General features: G+C 42.0%; 1 protein-coding gene across 2 annotated transcripts in view; it reads right to left on the bottom strand.

Annotated features, from left to right (window-relative positions):
* CYFIP1 (cytoplasmic FMR1 interacting protein 1) overlaps window positions 1-17097 on the bottom strand; it is a 74722-nt gene extending 57625 nt beyond the window's left edge. The window contains exon 1 of one of the 2 annotated variants that reach the window (XM_038157890.1): window positions 16913-17097. The gene's annotated coding sequence lies outside the window, so the exon portion shown is untranslated. The remainder of the gene's footprint in view (window positions 1-16912) is intronic. The other variant, XM_038157882.1, reaches the window with a different exon arrangement.
* Between the last annotated feature and the right edge of the window lie 6028 nt (window positions 17098-23125).

Below are 23125 nucleotides of genomic sequence, written 5' to 3'. Positions count from 1 at the left end.
ACCCAGTTGACTTTCAAATACAAGTTTAAATAAAACTTTTCAGACTAACATCCCTATCCTTACCTTTAGGACTCGAGAAATGTTTCTCCTCCCCCACTGCTGGACACCAGAAATAGATAAAAAATAGAGGAAATGATGATTCTAAAGCTCAGGTTTGAGGCAATGTACTTTCAAAACTTCATGCATTACAGTTTCTACAACCATATCATCTTCAGGAGACCAGGCTGTGAAAAGGTGCCAGCAGTTTCCAGTGTTTCATGTCCTAGGACAGCCAGATCTGCTTTGGGTAGCTGATGATAGACCCATCAGGGCCATGGCAATCTCCATAAACCTTTGACTGCTGCTGCTGCCTGGGGTTCTGAATGAAGAAGGACAATGGAAAGAAATCTGGGCCATCTGTGACCAGTGACCAAGCACTGGAACAGGCTGCCCAGAGAAACTGTAGAGTCTCCTTCACTGGAACTTCTCAAGAACTGTCTGTCTGCAATCCTGTACCATGTGCTCCAGGATGACTCTGCTTCAGCAGGGAGGTTGGACCAGGTGAGCCATTGTAGTCCTTTCCAACCTTACCCTTCTGTGATGTTGTGAAAATTTAGGAAGAAAACGTGGGGTGGAACAACTCAGTCATCTACTTTTGTATAACAATCTACTCATTCTCCTCAGTGGAGTGAAAAAAAAATGATTTTTAAGGTTATATCTCTAACCAGGATGTCTAATTTTTTTGCAAGTTATTTCCCCCCATTTACTAGAGAAAAACCTTATACCTATGGTGCAAGGAGCAGCTGAGCACTGCCCTCTGCTCTAACAAGGAGGAAAGGAACACTGAGCACCCATCCAAGGAGCAGTTCCATCCCCAGATACAAGGGGGGGACAAGCAGATCCCAATGCAGCTTTGACAAAAACTCACTTCAAGACAGGTGGTATGGGCTGGTGACCCCACCAGCCACTGCACTTTTATTGGCCTGGCAGAAACACCTCCTCACTTTCTCTTGCCTAATTATAGACTCCTGCAGAAAGATCCACAGCTTTACCTCCACGGAAGGGCTCAGCTGACAAAAAAAAAAATACCAGAACCAAAACCCAAACCCAAGGAGAGAAAGCAACCGGGAGTGACTACTTGTCTATCTCCCGAGACCAACCCTGTGTACCAAGCCATTGCCGCAAAGCTAATGCTCCACATATGGAGAGAGCTTGCCAATGACTTTACAAAAACAACCAACAGAAAGATTCATAGTTCTGTTTCTTCTTGAATGCCCAGCCCAAACCTTGCTCCCAGCCTGAGCATATCAGTTTTTGTTAAAATAAATAAATAAACCACCGCTCATATTGTGCAATTTGTGATCCTAGACAAAAAAGAGGTGAAGGACTGGACTGACAGGAGTGCTGGCTGGCAAACCTGTGCCAGGATGTTTGCCCAACACCTGCCTACACCCAGATCAAGCTCCAACACAAGAACCACAATTATTCTCAAGTTAGAGACCGGCGAAGAACATGGTGTCCTTTCTTCAATAAATCAATGCATGCCAAAAAACTTCCATGGCCTGGCAAAAGTCCTGTGAGGAGGTCAGACTGAACAGTTTTACCCTAGAGGAAACAGAGCTGCAAAGTAGTCAGAACATCTACAGATGAGCCTCTATCTATAGGTACTTTACAGATGAATCTGAGTATCTATAAATCAAGCTTTAGCTAAAAAAGAAAACAGATTAACTGAGAGGCTCCTTTCAACTTGACACTTTTCTTCCTCCTTTGACACTTTTCTTCCTCCTTAGCCTCCCTGTCAAAGTAGAAACGCCCTGTGTGCAGCTGCTTTGGGATGTGCCAAGAGTGGGACCAACGGGCCCACAGCCCTCTCCCCACCCAGACAGGCAAATGGCCACAAAGCATTGGCTCCAAGAAAGCACTACAAAAATTGTTCTAAAACCCATAGTGAAGAATGGCCAGCCATTCTACACCAAAAACTGCTGCAATTATCTGTGAAAAGGGGAGGTGTCACTTCGTGCAAGGTAAGTACCATCACCCTCTCCCCAGTCCACACATCTTCCTTCTTCTCTTGGGCCCCTGTTGAATAGAGCCAGGTATTCACAAAATCCAAGCTCCTGACTTGTACTTCCTCAGCACTACAGGTGAACATTCTGAAGATGTAGCCCAAACATCCCAATTCTGAAAGCACACCTGCATGATTTTGGCCTCAATATTTATAGCTGCACAGGAATATTCCTTCAGCATCAGCTATGTTCAGACTATTGGACATTAGACTATCTATGGATTTGTTTTTAATACTTAGAAAACAATCTAAAAATAGAACCCAAAATCCCAGCCCTCTATTTAATAGCACAGGTCTAGGAAACCCACACTAACAGGTCAGGGGTGCAAGTAAGAAACAAAAGCTTCCTGCTGCCCTCTGGGTTGTGAAAAGAAATACAGGAAGGAACATTTTTTGAAATCCTTCAGCATGATTTCCCAAAGATCAGCATTTTTCAAAGCAGGAAAACAGAAGCCATTGGGCACAGACAGTTGTAAACGTCCTCTTGTTCTGAGGTAGCTCGCTGATAGCTCTGCTTTTCGATTTTGCCAAAGGTATCCACAGGCCTGGTGGTTCATTGGCCAAGCTCAATGTCCCTGCTCCCCAGCCTTTGCACTCCAGTATCTAGCAAGACATGAAAGAGGAAGCAGCTCCTTCCTGCCCAGCTTTGACACATTTGCAAACGTTGCAAGAGTGTGATTCACATTTCCCCTCTGCCCAGCCAGAAGAGAGCAGAGGAGTTTTGACAACAGCAATGGCAGGGCAACAGCTGGAACTGGCTCAGGGGTTTTCTCTCCTTCTTTATCTTCGTTGATAAGCAAGCTCCAAAAGGCAACAGCTATTTCTCATGTACAATGATCAGGGGCTGGCAAAAGCAGATTTTTTTTTTTCCCCTAAGCTCAAAAAAATTAATTTAAGAAAAGCTAAAATTCCCAAGACACAAAATTGGATAGCTCTACTTCCTTAATAGTCACGAGTTTTTAACAGATGAAATTACTGGGCAGGAGAACTAATATTTTAACAGATTCTTTTATGACAGAGAACATAAGAAACTTCAGACTTACTTAAAAAAAGTTTGATTAGGAGTTCATATAAATGAGAACAGACTAAAATACTGTAGTCACACTCATCATTATAGTTATATGAGGACATTTACCCAAACTGAGATTTTTTTTTCATACTAAATTCCTACAAAGCTGTGTTTTCAGTTCTGTACCCATATGAAATTTCTCCAGACAGCTTTCCTCAGGCAGAAGACATGTAAGTATTACTTCTGAAATAACATTTTTCTTTTTGGTATCTCAGGATTATGACCCATTCTTAAAGCATTAAAGTAAAAATGCATGAACAAGAACATGTTTTCCTGGTTGAACACAACTTAATTAGTGAACATTCAACATTCATGGTCTGACATTCTCCCTTGAGGAGAGAGAATCACATACACCAGCAAGCTGTTTCGCTAAATGTTGGTGTTTGATGAGCACACACAGCTTTCTAAGCAGGGAAGAGCAATGCCTGTGCTGATTCGCAGTTCCTTTTTCTGGATTTTCAAGTAAGAAAATCCCAGACTGAAAAGAACTTCAGCCTCACAGTACCAAGTCCCACCATGTCCAAGGGTCAAGAGATATCAGTCCCAGGGTTTGGGTTTTTTTAGTATGTTAGTGAAAGGCCACAGACTAGCTTAAACTAGGATATCCTCTTTTTCTTCATTTCTGAAGGAGATGAGCACCACATGGGTCTCACCCGCTCAGAACAGCTTGTGTTTTTGAGAAGTGTACTGAGCTTTCCCTCACATTTTGTCCATGTGAAAAATCAAGTCAAAAAAAAAAAAGAAACTCCTCTAGCATTGTTTATGTTTTGATTTAACTTCAGAACCGGATGATTACTGAAAATATTCACAAAAAATGGTTGGCATCCTTTTTTTAAATGTCATAATTCTGTACCATTGCTCTCAGCCCTGCAACTGCATGTAAACAGTGCCCTACCAACAACATTGATTTGGTATCTAGAGATGATTGTCAATCCTAGTAGAGATACCATTTCCACATCTCCATCCTTACAGAATAATGTCTAAGTCTTTGCAAAAGGTCTGTAGTCTTAATTCCAAGCATATCAAAAAACAGCCAGCGTGCATCTCTCAGCCATGCTCTTTTGGGCCTCCTGAAGCTTCAGATTATTTGTAAGAAAATATGAATAGGAGCAAATTATAGGGAAAATGTCTTGGACAAAAAAAGAAAAAAAAAGGAAAACTGACTAGAAGAAACAATAAGAACTACAGAAGATAAGGACTGAGAAAGCAGATAATAGAACTTTAATTTCAGAATCACTGTGATAGAAAGGATTGCTGTAACTATTCTGTTCTAAAACTTAAGAGGTAAAAAAAAAAAAATCCCCCAAATACTAGAGAGTTAAGTAACAAGCTTTTAAGCTTTCTTTCATTGATAGAGTTAAGCAGGACTCAGCCTATTAATAGCTTAAACAGGAAAAAATATGCTTGATGATACAAGACAGTTCTTATACATGTTCAGTAGGAGTGCATAGAATCCAACAGATATAACTTGTAGCTAGCAACCAAGTTATATAAATGTGGGTAAGGCAAATGAACTTAGATAACTGTACCCTTATCGAGATCTTCCTAAAAGTATAGAAATTACCACTCAGTTCCTCTTTAGCCTATGGCCAAGACTTCTCAGAAATGTCCTCTAATGGTCTTATGAATTTATCCAGCTGAGTTTCAAAAAGACATTGATTCCCAACATCAAAGTTCTACCTCAAATAACTGGGTTTGATGATATCTACTTACTGGTGAAAAATAAAGCCCTTCACCACAAAACTTATCAGATGCAATGTTATGGTTATGTTAGACAAGGTAGGGAGATGATGAGGTTGGTATCATGCTACCACAAAACATTGCAAAAAACCCAAAAGGTATATTGAGTATCTTGAAAATACACAGGGAAAGAATGGAAAGTCCTTGGAGAATACAGGTACATATGCCATTTAAAACACTTGCAAACTGTCATTATCGCCTGCACTAAGATTGTCAAGTGAACATTCCCACAGGAAATCGATAAACAGTTTAATTCAGTCCCTTAGCTTTAAAAATAAAGGTAGAAAATATCAAGCTACAGTGAAAGCCAACTGCAGAAGATTTAGACACAGCAAGCAGAGGCATTTACTTTATGACAATTCTTGCTTTACTTTATGGAAGTTGGAGTAACAATGTTAAACTTCCCTGAAATAAACAAAAATAATTAAAATCTAAATTCCACAGCTGACTGGCACTTTTTTTCTGCCGTGACAGCAGAGCAAACCTCTCCTGAAGCCCTGTACTCTTCACAGCAGCCCAACTACTGCTACTGTCTCTTTTGACAGACCCTCTCCCTCCTTGCCCCAAAAGGCACATCCATCCCAGCACCTCTGACAGCAGCTGGCCAGGCACATGGGAAGAGCTGAGTGTGCAAAGATTTGAGTCACTGCTGAATCTCAGGATGAGAAGAGTCAGAGGAATATCAGCATTGATCTTATCTCACCATTCTTGATACCATGCTATACACTATACCAGTATCTTAAATGCACCTCTTAGTGGAAAAAAAAAAGAAAAGAAAAGTTCTCCACATCTGTTAACTTTATTTAAGCAAAAGCTCATAGAAAACTGAGTTTAAATGCAGCATACATCCATTCAAAATGCAGATATTTACACTTCAAACAGCCTGAAACAGTCCAGGAAAAACACATCCTATAGTCATCAAACTGCAGGGCAAGTTCCCAGCCCTGGAGAGGAGAGTTTGGGGCCCCTGGTCATAAAGGGCTGGATCAGCAGTTCTGGGCTGCAGCTGCAGCCTGGGGCCTCGCACCATGCTCTGAGCTGGGATCAGCAAAGTCTGACCCACTCAAGCACAGTTTCTCTCTCCCCATGGCAGGAGAAGTTACCACAGAACATTCAGAGGCCTGTGGGTGGGACAAGCAGATGTGCTCAGCACACCCCACCTACAGCTGCACCCAGCACAGCATAAGCCCTGGACACCAGCACATGTCCACCAGCAATAAAACACGCGCAAATATTAGCTGGAGAATGCAGCCCAAGGAAGCAGAGGTGTTTTGGGACATCCAGGGAATTGGTTTTGGTTACAGCATTCTCTACGTAACCCAAAAAGCTCTCCAAGACCAGAATTTAAAGTGGCAAAAAAACTATTTCATATTAAAAATATGGAGAGGCATCATGCCAAAGAGTGAGTTAATTAAGGTGGAGTTTCAATGACAAAAAATCGCTGGACGGCAGAAATTTTTGAATATTTTCTGACTTTGCAGATGAAAATAGTGTTTCATTTGACTGAAAAATGATGTTGGGAGGGGATGCCCCATGCCTTTTTGCAGTCCACTGGACACATTTTGGTTTTGAACAGAGGCATTTGATTTCCAAGTGCTTGTACATGTTCCCAGGCTCAAAATAAGACAAAGAGGAAGTGTGCCTACACTTTAAATGGCAACTTCCTTTGACATGGTGTCTCTTCTTTCCCAAGTCTGCAAAAGCAGAATCTTTGAATCTTAAATTAAAATATAGTATCATGGATACTGAAGATTAAAATTGCCATGCAATCCATTAATTGAAATATGTATTCACGAGTGGTTTTGCCTAAAATAAAGTATTATATATTAATATAAATATTAATAAGTAAATGCCTTTTGCATAAAGAAATCAAAGCTTACCCTACTTAAAAGGACAGAATTCTGTGATGAAAATCGGGAAGATTTTACACACTGCAGTTAAAGAGGAAGAAGCATATTATTTACACACACACACACAAAAAAAAAAAAAAAGAGAGAAGCAAATATATTCCACAGTTCACAAAGTCCACACACTGAAGGAAAGAAATTCAAATGAAAGTATATTTAAAAGGATGATTGATTGACTGGCCTGCTGAACTGGGGTCTTCAGGACCAACCACAGTTAACTCCATGACAACTAATGATAACATTCCCACAAGAATAGAATTGGTCAGCACAGCAGCAGAAGTTAAGTTTTATCCCTAGAGCAACATAACATTATCAGGTTTGGGGTTTTTTTTGTCCCATTGTGTCATTTTTCTATGTTATTGGATTGCAGAAAATCAATTAAATATTTTTTTCTGTTATGAAAATGTGATTAAATATTCAGTGTAATGTTCCTACTCAATTTAAACCATGAGATTCCAATCACAAAGGGTCCTTGTAATAGAAGGAGAACAAAAGGAATGGATTTTCTCTTCCACAAGCAGTACGGTAATTATGAAAATATTCATTTTTATTTCAAACCTGCAAGATTTCTCTCAAAAACTCCCTTTTAGTTGTATTTTAATTAAATTTCAAACACTTCAGCCATTCAACTGCTTACCTATCAATTCAGACTGAGAAGAAAACATTTTAACATCCCGATAGCTAAAGCACTTCAGAGAACAGCAACACGATGGATTTTCTCTGTTAGAATGCTCTTTCTCTGTGCTCTGGACAGGACAATCTGCCTTTTTGCCATGCAGATCAGCCTAAGATGTTCCTTTTGGGACTGGAGCTCCTTTCCGTTCCTAAGCAACAGATTTGCATAAACTGAAGGAGCAAAGAAAAATGCTTTTCACATCATTTACTGCCCTGCCTGATTAAAGTAAAAGACAGAAGAAAGCAAACAGCAGCTGACAGTCCTTTGTGCAACAGATTTGGCATACTGTTAAGCTTTCAAAAATACATCTGCAAATGGAATTTTTAAAAAAGGCTTAAAACGTGAAAAAGAGAAAAAAATTCCAGCACTGTATTATCCCATCCAAACATCAGAGCAAGTCCCAGAAGAACGGCCATATAATAGAAACGATTAATTTAGTGTTAGACTCCTACAGGGTGATGTGGCTCACAATAACTGCAGGCTTCCAAAAGCAGGCACAGACTGGGGGAAGAACATAAGGCTAATAGCATGGAAGGAAATTTTTTTTAAAGAAAATCTCAGCTTTCTACATTAAAAGCTCTTTGTATTCAGTCACACGTGAATTTTTCATGCAATACACACTGCTACCTGTCCAGCTTCTGTCACCTGCAGGGAACAGCAAGCAATCCCCCTCCCTGCCATCTCTTTATAAAAGCAATGCCTGTGCTATGATTGTGCAAGCAAGGTTCAAGTGCTCAGTGATACACCAGTCTTATCACCTGGAAAACTCAATTCTGGGCATTATCAGTAAGCAACAGCAGCACCATTAATGCAACATAAAAGCCACACTTCAGTGAATCAGTACTGTTCCTCCCACAGGATAACCAGGGTCAGAAGGACAGCATTGTTAAGGATGCTGTCATGGAGCTGAAATGGCTTGCTGACACACTGACCACCAGGACTAGGAGAACAATTAGTTATGCTTGTCAAGTAATTTCCCTTTCAATACCCTGGATGAATTCAAGCACTTTCCAATAAAAGGAAGGTGTGGCACTCTACTATCATCACAGCAGATTCGGAATGGGCGAGTCTCGGGCTCTTTGAATGAAGCCTAGATCAAGACTGGTGAGTGATGGTAGTCCAGAACTGCCTTTCCTGAAGCCTGCCACCATGTGTATGTCTACTAATGACTCATTTTACAGCATCAGTAAGAAAACTCTCCCGCAACTAGAGAACACAGTGCAACCTCAGCACTCCTGTACCATAGCATGCGGCTGGAGTCACTATATTTTTGCTAGCTAGGCACCACAAGAGTGAATTTATCTTTTCCTGCCATGTTAGCAGCCAGCAGGAGCACACGGATGGGCACATACTAATTCTACAGCAGCAGCATCTGCAGTGGATTATGATGAAGCAGCAAGTAACAACCAGGTATTTCGAAGGGCAGCCTGGCCAGTACCATGCATCTGCAACATCACTCCACATCTTGAAGCTTTAGAAGAGAAATACAACTTCCTGATGTTAAAACAAAGGGTGAAACACTATCCCTCTGTAGGAAGCTCGAGTGGAGGACGCACACACTTCAAAAATGAAAAATTAATTTGTTCATTCCACTTATTTGAGAATCCATTATGATGGCATGGGTGAAGCCTCTAAAATTTCCTCCAAAAGTATCCCACTTAGATGAACAAGGAGGGAGGGCCTGTCTCCGAAGTTTGTCCTGCAGCATGCAAACCCCCCTCTGCAATGGCACTTGTGTTATAAAAATTCACAGACATGTTTTGTTTGGTTTGCTTTATCTGCGAACCTAAGTCTGAAGCCCAAGTTAAGTCACAAATGTAAAATTTAAAAAAAAAATCTGCTGTTGATGGGGTTAGATGACTGAGAGGGTTTGTTCTGGTTTACTAATGAACTCTCACAGAACTGAGTTAGTTCTGAGTGAACTAACTAATGTACAGAATGAACCCCCTTCTGCAATATTTGGCCTCTCTTCAGACCGGAATGAAGCTAGAGATTGAAGCACTGCTTCATTCTAGGTTAGGTGTGCTGAGATCTGTCTTGCTACACTTGCTTGCCTTACCCTATTAATATTCTCTGGTATTACACCTTTGAATTGCACCATTTCACCTTCCTGACCAACCCCCTCACCTTCTCTTTTTTGCATTCTTTTCCTCTCACCCAGTTCACTCCTCCACAACACTTTTTAATCATCTTCTCAGTTTGCTGCCATTTTTGCATTCTGCTGATGCTGCTCTCTCCTGCAGCTGTTCTCAACAAGCATTTCTTCTGTACTTGTTCCTGATCCTGCTGCTGCACGGGTGGTAGGAAGCAACGCTGCACAGCAGTGCTTTGGACCAGACTGAAGTTTAGCACGGAAGCTAAGCACTGAAGCACAGCACTTACAGCATGTGAAAACTACAAGTACAGCTGTGAAAAGCTCTCTCACTTCTTAGCAAAGGTAATACTCCCACTGTGAACATTCTGCAAAGAATGGGAAAAGGAGCAGCAAAAGCAATAACCACCCCAGAAAGGAGAAAGGAAAGCAAGTTCACATGGGATTAGCCTGGCATGGCTCAGAATGAAGTCTTCCATCACAGACTGCTCACACCTGCTCAGCATGGGTTTCCTAGGCTGCCCGTTGTGTCTGGTGTACACAGAGTGCTGGAACTTTAATCAAAAAGGGCACACCTGTGTACATGGGCTGAAAGGAGCTGGGGACAGGGGAACTGAGCGCCCCAGCAGATGGAGGACTGTCATGTTACAGGTAAAAGAGATGAGCCTCAAAGATGGAGAGACAGACAAGAGTCTGGAGGCTTCAGGTTTCCATCTAAGCAGCAACACAAGCCCTCAGCCTTAGACAAACTGTTTATTTGGACTCATAGAATGGCTTTGGTTGAAAGGGACCTTAAAGACCATACAGTTCATCTCCCCTGCCATCAGCAGGAACACCATCCACTGGAGCAGGCTGCTCAAAGCCCCATCCAGCCTGGCCTGGAACACTTCCAGGGATAGGGCACCCACAGCCTCTCTGGGCAACCTGTTCCAGTGCCTCACCACCCTCACAGTCAGGAATTTCTTCCATGTCTTTTAGCTAAATTTCATCTCTTTCAGTTTGAACCCATTACTCCTAGTCCTATCACTACAGTTCCTGATAAAGCATGTGAGTTCTGTACTTCTATTTCACAAGAATGGAGAGAAATAAAGAAAACCAACATTGTTTTCTCAGGAGAGGGGAGGACAGCATTCTCTTCCTTAGCCCAGTTACACAGATGGTTGCTCCAGGGTCAGTCTTATAGCTTCTCAGGGGAGTCTGCCTGGCAACACCCCTGCCTGTGGGAAGGACTCCCACCCCCCACTGCTGGGGGCAGCTGTCCAGGCAGGGGCAGCCCCCCAGGTCTCTCTTCCACAGTGCCTCTGCATTTTGCATCCAGCCTCCTCTTACAGCATATGTCCCCCAATGACACGACAGGCATTCATTATATCCAGTGGGTTTTTTCCATGCAAGCCTGCAGCTGAAGCTCTGACTTCAGTGTTGCCTTATTTTGAGTTTAAAAATTGAACAAAGGCTTTAGTAAAATGACTCTGAAAGAGAGGCTGTCTGCTGTCATTCCCACTCCTTCTCTATACCTGTAGGTACTTGGTAAGTCAACAATACAATACTCTCCACTTTCAGTTAAAAAAATTACACAGCCTCATTTGAAAAGTAAGTTGGAAGATATTTTAGGCAAATTTGTACTACCCATGCTTAAAAGTAGCTTTTTATTTATTATCTAAATCAGTACAATAATAATGTACAATTTTGCAAAATTACAGTATTTAAAAAGAAAACAAAATTTAAAAAACCAAATCAATAGGCTTCAGAAGCTGTTTAAAAAAATCTACCATTATGTGCATTTCTGTGAGGAGAGAGTGAATCAGACAAGAAGTAAATAATGGTTTAATAGTTTTCTTAAAAAAAAACCACAAAACCTAAGGAAATAGTAGAGAACAGAGTAGAAGAGAAAACAAAATCTTTTTCCTCAGAAAGAGCTCATCACCTGCAGTATTTTATACAAGAAAATACACAGTTTCAGTGAAAATTCATCCAAAGCATTACTTCATATATCACCTGACAAGAATTCACATCTGTCTTGAGCTGTGTGTCATGACAGTTTGCCTGAACATCACACTCAGAATCTATAATTCAGTGTACTCTCCTTATTGATTTTATATCACTGAAACCACTTAAAATAATTAGAGTTATACTGAAAAGAGGCTATAAATAGCTTCAGGTCAAGAGCATTTTTATTTCCTGCCAGCAAAGCATCCATGTCCCTGTCAGAATTAAAGTATTTTAAACTGAAGTACAGCACTAACATATTTTTATCTAAACCCTGAAAAAAAATCTCTTGTATAGGTGCAGAGTATAAAGCAAGCATCTCCAAAAGCACCTTGTGTCATTTGCACAGCTTGAATCACTACTTAGCATGTCAACTCTTGAGACTCATGTCCTAACACAAAACCACAGTACTGGTTTTTAAATCTGTTTCTAAAACCAAAAGCACCATTTAATTTTTTCTTTTACTTAAGAATAAAGTCATTCGTAAGAACATTACTGAGACTCAACCCTGCTAATCATTTGCAGAGAGTGTCATCTAGTAAGCAGAAGTCTACAACACTGACTGAATTCTTAAGATGCCTTTCAGTGGAGGGAGACGAGGGGGGATGGCATTTTTTTTTTCACCAAATGAGCAATTAGTGGCTTTAAAAAGTTTGTTTGTCACTCTATTACCCCATGACCAACAGTGACGGAAAAGAGACCTGCAAAAACCAGCCACGTGAAAGGCTTGCTGAAAGACAGACTGCTAAACTGAGAAAATCTCACAGTATATGGCTCAAGGAAAGAAATCCTACAAGTTCACCCCACAAATAACCACTTTGTAAGCTGGGAGCCCTCCCAAACTGGGAAAAGGAGGGTACCACAGCCTGCTGCCCTGGCATTTACCGCTGATGAAAGCAAGAACAGAAGTGCCAATTCCATATGTGTTACCTGACTACGTGAATAAGAAAAGCTTTAGTAAAGTTAACAGGTAGAACTCCACTCTTGGGGAGGACACTCACTTTAAGCTCTGCCTAGGCCAGAGCACCTGTCCTGGCAACACACACACAGAGAACCACAGAACAACCACCCAGGCAAAAAACTACCATGTTCACTTTTACTTCTCTGTAGCCATTGACAAGAGTACAGCAGGGACATCACAGCTTGACTAAGAGGGCTGCAAATCTACAGCAGACCACAGCTGGCAAAGTCCCACACAGCAGGTGCCTGGCAGGCAGTTAGTTTAGCAATGAAGGGATTTCCACCCTGAGAGTCCTCCTGAGCTCACCATCAGACTGATGTCCTGCTGGGGTCCCTTCCAGCAGGAGCAGAGGTCTGGCACAATGAAACAGCTACAGAAAAGGTGGGGAAGGGATACAGCAGCAGGATACAAGTGTTGCTCCTCAAGAGCAGGAAGCACCACCATCTTCCAGCTGGGAAGGTTTGGAGAGATGGGCTCCCTCTCCAACAGCCTGAGCCAGATCTGTGCTCAACTCGGCTGCCCACAACCTTAAATCACCTCTCCCACAATGGTCCTTCTGCAGTAAGGCTACACAGTTATAAACTCACTTGATATCCTGCTGATGCTCAGCCTGAGGGAAAGGGGGTTTCTTCTGAGATGGCAAATGCCTAATGATTATTTGTCCCATACCAACCTTTACCACAACTCTACTTTTTACAGTTTAAGTTCAAGATAGCCACTTTTCCCCCAAAACATTGAAGTGTGTGAATACAGGATTTTCTTCACAAATACTTATGAGTGCAAGCATATTTACAGACATAACAGAGGCACACAGTAAACAGTATATACTAACACAGAGAAAAATCTTTCAAGTCTTATGAAGAAAACATGCTTCACGATTTTTGCCAGTGTGTTTACAAGAGATAAGGAGCTACCCAAAATATCTTACAACATTTTTGGTGCCAAGAGATAGAAAGATTAACTGCTGTTTTGCAACCTCTGTCTTCTTGTAGCAAGTCTCATCAATGCATCATACATTATTTTTACCACCAGAAAGGCAGTGATGTGGATTAATGGAATTACGTTTTAACAAAGCAAATCAATACGCACTCTGTTATCAGTATTACACAGCAAAGTGTGCCCCCGAGCCCTACTAATGTCAGCTTCTAATAAGGGCAGATGTGCAGTAAAGAAGAATCCTGGACTGACGTATGTAGCTTAAAATATAAAGCACCATCACCAAGCTCTTTGTGAGTTTTTGTAGGTATACAGTCATATTTCACAATGTTTAAATGTCCTTCTTTCATTTTACTGTCTCAGCTCTCCATAAAAACCAGGAGAAGGATAGGTGGCTTTTATTTGTTGTATACACAAATAACAATGTAGCCAAAAAGTAGCAAGGTGACCTTCAAGAGTAAAGAATGCCAGAGGCCACTTGAAACAAGGTATATTTTCTACAGATCAGAAATTTAGAAATCTGTTACATTTACTCTTCCCTCTTTGCATCCATCCCTGAGAACCTTCATAGGGAAGCTTGGGACTATTCAAATAATTCACAATCCCACACGCACAGATGGATCCACCTTGAGCCACTTCACTGGCCACTCACGCCTGGGCTGTGCCAAGCTCCTGCAGCATCCCTAGGTAAACAAGCACTTACCTTGGTTCAAGCATAATTGCTTATTAAGTTGGGGATTGCCATAGTAGCTGCAGTTATTTAAAATGTATAAACAGTGGAAATTCAGAAGGGCACACAGTCACTGTTCCGAGCAGTGAAGTCAATCACACAGCTGACTTCCAACTCAGCAGGGTAAAACCTGCTGCCCAGCATTCAAGTTTACTTTACTTGTTGGTCCAGCAAAGGAACCACTTGAAGAACTTGCCCAGAGAACATAGGGCAAAAACTGTAAAATGAAACCCACTTGACATGCACATATAGGCATGGAAATTACATTGAAATTAGTTTTCTCTTGTACAGCATTGCAAGCAGTTCTAGCAGTTTTCAGGCCAGAGGATGAATACAACTGTTCCAACAAAAAACGAGCTTTGTTGGGATTTTTTTGTTCCATCTTTTTGTTCCAACCTTGCAGCTCAATTCCAACCACTCTGAATTTTCCACCTCAAACTGAATATCTTGGAAATCTTTGAGAAACAAACTTTAAAATAAAAATCAGATGATTCTGACAAGACAGTTACAGCAAGATTTTAAAACCTACCCTCAGGAACAAGCCACCTTCTAAGACAATTCTCTCTCAGAATGAATAAACAAAGCACTAACCAAAACTTAATGAGTGTATCAGACAAACATCTAACATGGAACACATAGCTAGGACAGATTTCTGGTAATTACTTAATCATGCTACAAAGTCAGCATAATGGACCAAGAGAATCTGTTGGGTTAAGCCCAGAGGACAATTTCCATCTAAGGCAAACTGAAGAAACAAGAATTTTGTTAATGAATACTTTGAATATTACAGGTAAATCACTAAAGTAGTATGAGCTTTTTTATAAGTCACACATCTAGAAGTTAAAAACTGAAAAGTCTGAATTGTTCATGAAACATTCCCTTTCTTATAACATACATTAAAAAAAAATTAAACAACTTAGACAATTTGGCTCCATTTAAGTTTGAATGCTGTGATATCTATTATGGGAGGAATTTTCAATTAGCAGAGCTGAGCATACCACTCCATTCAAACACCACTCCACTCTCCACATCAGGATCCTCAAAAGAAACTGACAAACCCTAGGCCTGTAAACAAAACAAAGTCTTTCAAGCAGGGATTTTGGGGGTGGGATTATTTGGGTGTTTTCCTAAGACTCAGGGAGGTTTATTCTCAGAATACATAAATTAGCTGTGACAGCCTGAAAACCAAAGTACATTAGAGATATTCCATCAAGTACATAGTCCCTATTAAAAAAAAAAAATCTAAGCTGGTACAAAGACTGATATACACTTTTTAGAGGGCAAGCCAAGCAAGCTCTGATGATACTGGGGTTAAGCCTTCCCAATGCTGTACAGACTTCTTCCAAATTCCTCCTCCTCCCTCCTGGCAGCTACAGAGACAACTGGCTGCCTATACCAGCCAGAATTCACAGACCAGTTGCCTGGGAAAGCTTAGAGTTTTTTATATTAGAACAGGAGAAACTTCGTGTGTACAAAAGTGTTTTTTTTAAAAAAAAAGTTTTTTAGACGTAAAAGCGGTACTTAATTGAAGCCAAGAATCAGAACTTAAGTAAGGAGCAGCAATGCTTTTTCTATCATACAGCTCAGACACTCCATGAGCATAAAACAGTTTAAGCACAATTAATAAAAACATAATTCAGAGATTGCCAAATTGCACTACAGCATTATTATAAATTCAATTTTGAAGAAAACACTACCACACAACACTGCATATGTATATGTTCAGTAAGCTTATTATAATAAAGTTATGCCAAGTAAGTAACTGGAATGCAATAAGGACTGGAGTCCTCATTAGCCTAAGCTTTCCATTTCCCACAGTTTACAGAAAAGCCTGGTATAACCTTCTAATTAAGAAGAAATTCCTCCAGCTAGCTTTCCTCCTCCTCCAATACACGCTCTCCAGCCAGCACTTCAGGCAGACTGGCTGCATCCCACAAAGACAACTTCCTCCCAACAGCCTTGCTGGCACAAACAACCCTTTACAAGTCTAAATGCTACTTCAGCCTGCCATCAAACAGCACAGGAATAAAAATCAAGGCAATGAGAGCCTACTGAAAGGCAAAAAATTAGCAGAGATGTTTGATGAACTACAGGAATACTCAGAAAGATGAAGTGCATGTCTGTTTTCACCTCTGCTCATTAGAGGAGGGATGGGGTGGCAGACCATCCATCTGGGGATTTTCAAGCTTACAGTGCTGCTGTCATTACAGCATAGTTATTTTTACTGGATAATTCTCAAGTTCCTCATGAGGAAGTTATTCCACGTCCTTAGACAGACTACAGATCACCTCCTTCCTCTGAAGAGGGAGATGAACCTGCACAGAGCTTTTCAATTTTATTTTTTCCCCATCTAGCCCACTCCAAGACAGCCCAGGAGGCAAAACTGACCACTCGAGTGCTGCAGACACACGAGAGAGAACAAGCTAAACCTTACCCCCAGAAACAGAAACCGAGAATGGCTTTTAGGTGCCCACCGCTGAGGAACCCAACCCGCCTGAGGCCACGGCCGCCCGCCCGCAGCGCCCGCCCGCGGCTCCGCACGGCCCTTCCCGCCGCGCCCCGGGCAGCGGGACCCCCGCGGCACCTCCCAGCTCCGGGGAGCTCCAGATACCGAGGGGGCATGAAGCAACCCCAAGTAAGAGTACGGGGCTCACGGTTACCAGCGAGAGGAGCGCGGCGGGGGCGCGGAGCCGCCCGGCCCCGCAGATGGGGGGCCGAAATCGGGGGAGGGGGCGAAGGCGCCCGGGCGGGCCCCGGGAAGCGCAGCTCACCCGCTCTCCGCCGGCTCCCGGGAGCGGCGCTGCCCGGCGGCGGGAGGAGCCCGTCTGTCTGTCTGTCCGGCCGCCCGGCGGCTCCGCTCGGCCCGGCCGCCGAGGGTCGCGTCGGCCCGGCGGCTCCGCTCCTGGGCCGCGCCTGGCAGGGAGTTTCCTGTCTGAGTCACTTCAGCCGGGAGTTGCGCAGGGAAACACCCTTCCTGCCGCTCCAGCTCCTCCTCCTCATCCCAAACCTGCCGCCCCTTCCCGCCCCCGGCAGGCTCCGGCCCCGGCTCCTCCTCCTCCCGGGGAGCCGGGAGTAATCCCGGAGCAGCCGCAGGCGGCGGAGCAGCGTCCGGGAACGGCCCTTTGCCTTTAATGAAAGCCACTTTTTCTGTGCCCTGTACACGGGGCAATCTGGCTCTCGGAACACAAATCTACGCCCAGGACGACCGTGCCCACTCGTACAAACCCCGCACAGTGCCATCCAGTGTCCGCCCCAGCGCCACCGCAGAGAAAACCAGCGCCCCAGGGGCTCCGGGGTCAGCAGTAACAGGTCAGTGTCGGGGCTTCCCACTTCACAACTCTGCTAGCATGGCGAGGGAAAAACACCAGCCTTAAGGATGAAAAAACCTAACCTTTAAAAATCAAAAGGGAGCGCGTGGGAAACCCCTTTAAACATCCTGCAGAGGGTGCTCATGCCTGTGGTGTTTGTATCCGAAATAACCACACTTCATTAAAGTCAAAACCATAAAAACCAGGCAGGTTGCTGTTTGACAGCCTCCCACTTGAACTTTTCTGTAAACGATATCAAACATCTGTACTTCCTCATTTTAAAGATGTCTTACTTTTCCCTGCAGTGTTCTCCCACTGAAGTTCAGCTTTACTTCTTTGTTCAAGAGTCCATCTAATGAACTTGACACTGCAGCACAAAATCAAACTGCCCATTCTTTTTCAAGGAAGCTTGTCAAGATTGTTCTTTCCAGCCACTGTTTTATGGCGGAGGGAATCCACAAACTACTCCACGTAGGGAACAGTCACCTGAGAGCATGGGAACTTCAAAACAATTTTTCATCAAAGCCTATTTGCTTGTATTTGTCTGCTTTAAATCACATCCAACATTTTATTTACTCTTGAAAACCCTGTCTATAATGATAATCAAACCACACACTGTTGCCACAGCAAGCACTTCCAAGTGTCTGTTTTCAACAGCTGTTCAGGGGACGCTGTGCTATTAATGATTTTTGTGCTGAGAACAGAATAATTAGTGCTTTACTTCAATTCTTGCTTGTTGGGTTTTTCCCAAAAAGTTTGCACTGCCTCAAGTTTCTTTAAATAACCTTTTTGTAATAGCATCTACAGGAAAGCCTGTGAAGAGTGGGGATGACGTCCTAGACCCCCAGTTTTCATTATTCCAAGTATGATCTAATCCAATTATTCCACCCTTTCCATGTCATCAAGAATTTCCACAGCTTGTGGAGAAGTTATACATTATTGCAAAATGTTATCGTTAGCATTGCATCATATCACAGAGACATCTTCATAGGCATGTTTTTTCCCTAGTACTGCAACATAGTCTTTTCTATGAAACAATTTATTTTCTAGAACATGGCTGCTATTCTTCTCTCTCTGTATATATTTATGAACATTTTGGAGTGCATATACAAAATAAATTAATTTCAATTCCTTTCAACCATCACAGCTCCTTATCAGCTAACTTCTTAACCCAGCTCAAGCAAAAGTGTAAAATACAACCAAAGCTGGATGCTTCCATTTCCAAAGTGACACCTGATTGTCTCCAGTGCCATCTATCCTATGCCCTTTTCTGCAAACTCTGCTTGGGACAAGGAGCTTGATTAAGTAAATTACTCACCTTTGTAAAGCAGGATTAGTTTTGTTTCCTTGTCCTGAGCAAGTGCAAATTCAGGACAGCCTTGTCTTAATGCAACCATACTGCCTACATCAGCCATGAGACATCCGTTACCGGGCCACAACAGAGCAGCAAGGACAGCAAAGTCGAACGCTCCCCATGAGATCTGATCAACAGCAGCTTGCCCCCACATGGGCAATACTTCATAGTCTGCCAGTCTGTCCCAAGCAAGACCACCATTGTGGCCCCCCCTACTTGCTGAAAGCCAGCTGGTGCCAGCTGCTCTGTATGAAAGTAAGCCTGCCAACCGGCACCATCCTGTCCAGGAAATAACAGCTTGTCGCAAGGATTGGCTGATGCCCCAGATCTTGCTATCTCCATCAAAATAACTGAGTGGGCAAAGATGCTGCTTCCCCACTGCTGGGGCAATCTGCTTTTTTATTAGCATTCCTATACATAAGATCATATAAAAAAGTAGATGATAGTACACAGCTACTCAAGATTTGTGTTGTTTTTCCCTATTATTTGACGTAGGAATTACACAACAGTCACTTCTTGCCATCTGAATATCTACGGTCTCATGTAATATGTGATATGCCTATCAGAACCATTTTAAGTGAGCCCACATAATACCATTGCAGTTGCCTGATTTAATTCTGTAATGCCCCCACAACTCCCTGCTCTTTCCACTTTAGTGGAACTTCAATAGTGCAATGACAGTACTTGATTAAAGATGTTCAGCAGGTCTCCATGAGCTGCTTCTCCCTCTACCGTATTCGTCCTTCTCAATTATCCTTACCACACTGAACAAAGGCCTTCTAGGTGTAGCTAAAGAGACATGTATCTACCTATTCCCAATCAAGCCACTAATTGATATCCTAGCCTCTGGAAATTAGGTGTGGCTTTTATCAGGCCAGACTTTCAGCAGTTTGAGATCCTTTCTCAGGTGGAATTTATTTTAACCTGATTTTAACCCATGCCTGTCAACAATCTTTAGGAAGATCTGCAAGAGTAATGTATCATGCTCCTGGCAATTTATGTACGTTGTACCTAAGCCACACAAGAATCAGATAATATGGTAGTAACAAGCTTAATGCAATTGTCTGAAGACTGGATTTGCCTTTGATCAAAGCACTATGCTACAGGACAGCCACAGGTCTACTTCTTGAATTCCAGCTAATTTCACTTTATTTTTACTTTTCTTCTTTGGGCTTTTAACCATTTATCCAAAGGCAATGAAAGAATCTTTTTCAGGAGCCCACAGGATTACACTGAAGAATTTCATTCCACAGCAACCTGAGAACTTCAACAGGAATCCTGCGGTTCTGCCACTGGACTTCTACTATGGTTCTACACTGGATGTCTTAGATGATGATGTTACTCTCTGGTTTTGCAGTTATTTTGGTGTTTAAACTTAACAATATATCTAGCTATTAATTTAATTTTTCTTACCTTCTGAGTTCAGAGATTTTTCATCATCATAAAGAACAAAGGAAATTGTCTTGACCTGACACAGAAAGGTATTTATGAAATCATGGTAGGCAATGGTCCTGATGACTTTAAGAACAGGATGTCATACAAGAAAATAGATAACTGTCTATAAATCAATTTAAAAATTAAATCCAACTTCTGGCAATATATCAGCCACCTGTCCATACTCTAAAGAACTGGACAAGATTTTTCACACTAGAAGTCAGCAAAGACTTGGTACTGTATGTAGCAAAAGGTTTGAAGCTCAGCAAGGCTACACAAATATTATATGGTTCCACACTGCATACAGTAACACATTATTTCAGCTCTCAGGAGACAGACATTTATGAAGAGGACACAGCACTTGGGAGAGCTTAAGCAGAAGAGACCAAGCACAAGGCACCATCTCAGAGGTCTCAATGAGCAAAGCAAGAACCTGACCCACAGCAGGAAGCCTACACCAGCAACCCAAACACATAACTCCTATTTGGAGCCCTCCACTTCACAAGGCCTCACACAAATGCAGTGATCTGGTCACTCATACCTACCTTTAATTCCAGGCAAAGCCAGATTCCTAACCCCAAGTGCCCATGGCCAGCCAAAAGCACAGCTGACAACAGCAGGTGTCCTGCATATTCATAAATACTCATTAGCACACGCTGACACCTGCAGCTCTCTGGTTCCCATTTCCCTCCTAGTGCTAAATGACACCATCTGAAATGGATCTGAGCAAGCAGGGTTCCCTACTTCTGCTTTCCAGCTCCCTGAAACACTAGACCAAGGCTTTATTGTAAACTCATAGGGATTTAACTCTATATGTGTGTACAATGGGCCTGTGTCCCCCGACCCTGCTTTCCAAACCTGCTGCACACCGTGCTGCCAAACCACACCAGAGCCCACGCAATGAGCTCTGATATGCCCTGACAGACATTAACACACGTTAAATCCTTTCTTGATTCCATTACAAATCACATTCACTTTGCTCATGTAGGACATAAGTGCAGAAATCAGGGCATGTATGTTAGGCAATTCAGCCCCCTCACTCTTCACCCCAGGCCTGCCCCTCTATCCCGGGTAACTTCATTAGCTCTCTAGGCCCTCAGACCTGTGATCCTGTGCAGCCTTCCCAGCAATAAATGCATAGTGGAGCAACAAGACACTACAATAGCCAGCAAATACCAATGCAATCAGTGAGGAAAGGTTTTTCAGTCAGTGTGCAAAGTAGCACAAGAGGAAAGCTGAATAACTTGCAAATCTTTAGTTAGTAAGATTAAAAAGCATGTCAGAGGAATTTTTTTTTTTTTTTAATCAGCCTGTAATATAGTACTGCTATCTTTAATCCATGCTCCCATGGAAACCATCTGATCAATGACTGGTTGCTAACTTTTTTTATATCAACAGTTTGACAAAACCAAAGGTCCTCAAGGACCTAGCGGTTAATTAGGGGTTATTAAGACTAAAGAGCAAAGAAAGTACTGGAGAATCTCCTACATGAGTGCTAAAATGTGGCCTAGAGATAACAGAAGCCCACAGGAAAAAAAACAAAGTAATAAGTCATATAAGGGCTTCTATGCTGCAATTTTGTTAAAACTGCATAGAAGTTAATGACAACAAATAAATGTAGAAATGAAATTGTGACAGCATCCAATAATGGAGTGTGTTCTTTTCAAAGAATTTTATACCCCCTTAGCAGCTCAGAAAGTTCTGTTTCTACATGCTTTGCTGAGTGCTTTATGCTAAACTTGACAATTCACAAAACAATAGACTATGACAGAAGTCTTTTGAATCTATACACACATGGAATAGATTACACCTTTCCTAACGTCTCCGAAATTGCTTACTCGAAATTCCAGAAGAGCAAGTAAAGCATATTCAAATGCTGCGTCTCCTCTAACAAAGAGGAAAAGTATCCAAAAGTTAAGATTCAAATCAATTCAGAAATAACTGACAAAACCAGGAATTTGAAAACCAGGTCAAAGAAACATCCAGAAGGAATGCATTCGGGACAGAATCCAAGAAACAACAGTGTTCTGTAAAGAAAACAGAAAATGTTAAAAGGAAATCTGAGTAAATATATAGCTAAAATACCCCGCATCTCACATAAACCCCTTTTTTTCTCCAAAAGGTAAAACAACATTTTAACAACTGCCAGGGGACTGATGGAAAGATCCTGGTGGCATGATAGGGCAATGCACACTAAAAGACAGGACTTGACTTTTTTTCTGTGGCTCTGAAGAAAAATGAATGCCTTAAGATTGACTCATTGAAGGGAATCTGTCAGCCAAGTACTGCTGACACACAGAAAATTAAAACACTGAGGATGTCCATGACTAGAATCAGTAAACATTTCCAGAGCCAGACTTTCCACTGTGTTTTTGTGATGAGAGATGAGCAAATCTTGGAAGCTGGCTGAATAAACAGCATGCAGGCATCACTTGTCTACAAAGTGCACAGAAGTCTCCCTGCAGAATGCAACATTAATTCCTAAGCAGGAAATTGGGTGAAACAGCAAAATCTTTCACTTACTCAGGGTCGTTCACATAAAATAAGTAAAATTGGCAAAGGGATTTACTAGGAATTATTGTTTCAACCACTTGAAGGATTGAAGGATTTTTTTCTCCCACATCTAGCTAATATTATCCAAGGTAAGGCTATGAAAAGTAGGAATTTCATTGAAGGTTATCACTGTATAGGAAGCAGAAATAAAGCAACCACATTAGATAGTTCAAAAGCAGAGAACAAGACATACTCAAAAAGTAATGACCCAGTGCACAGAAGTGTTGAACTTCGAGGCATGTCTTTTAAAACTCTCAGTATGCTACTCAATTTTACTCTGATTAAGAAAGTTACTAAACAATGCACTGTCTCTGCTAGCAATAAATAATAATCTG

Source organism: Motacilla alba, chromosome 1 (assembly GCF_015832195.1).
Source record: "Motacilla alba alba isolate MOTALB_02 chromosome 1, Motacilla_alba_V1.0_pri, whole genome shotgun sequence".
Lineage (NCBI taxonomy): Eukaryota > Metazoa > Chordata > Aves > Passeriformes > Motacillidae > Motacilla > Motacilla alba.
This window is presented reverse-complemented; position numbering and strand designations above follow the sequence as displayed.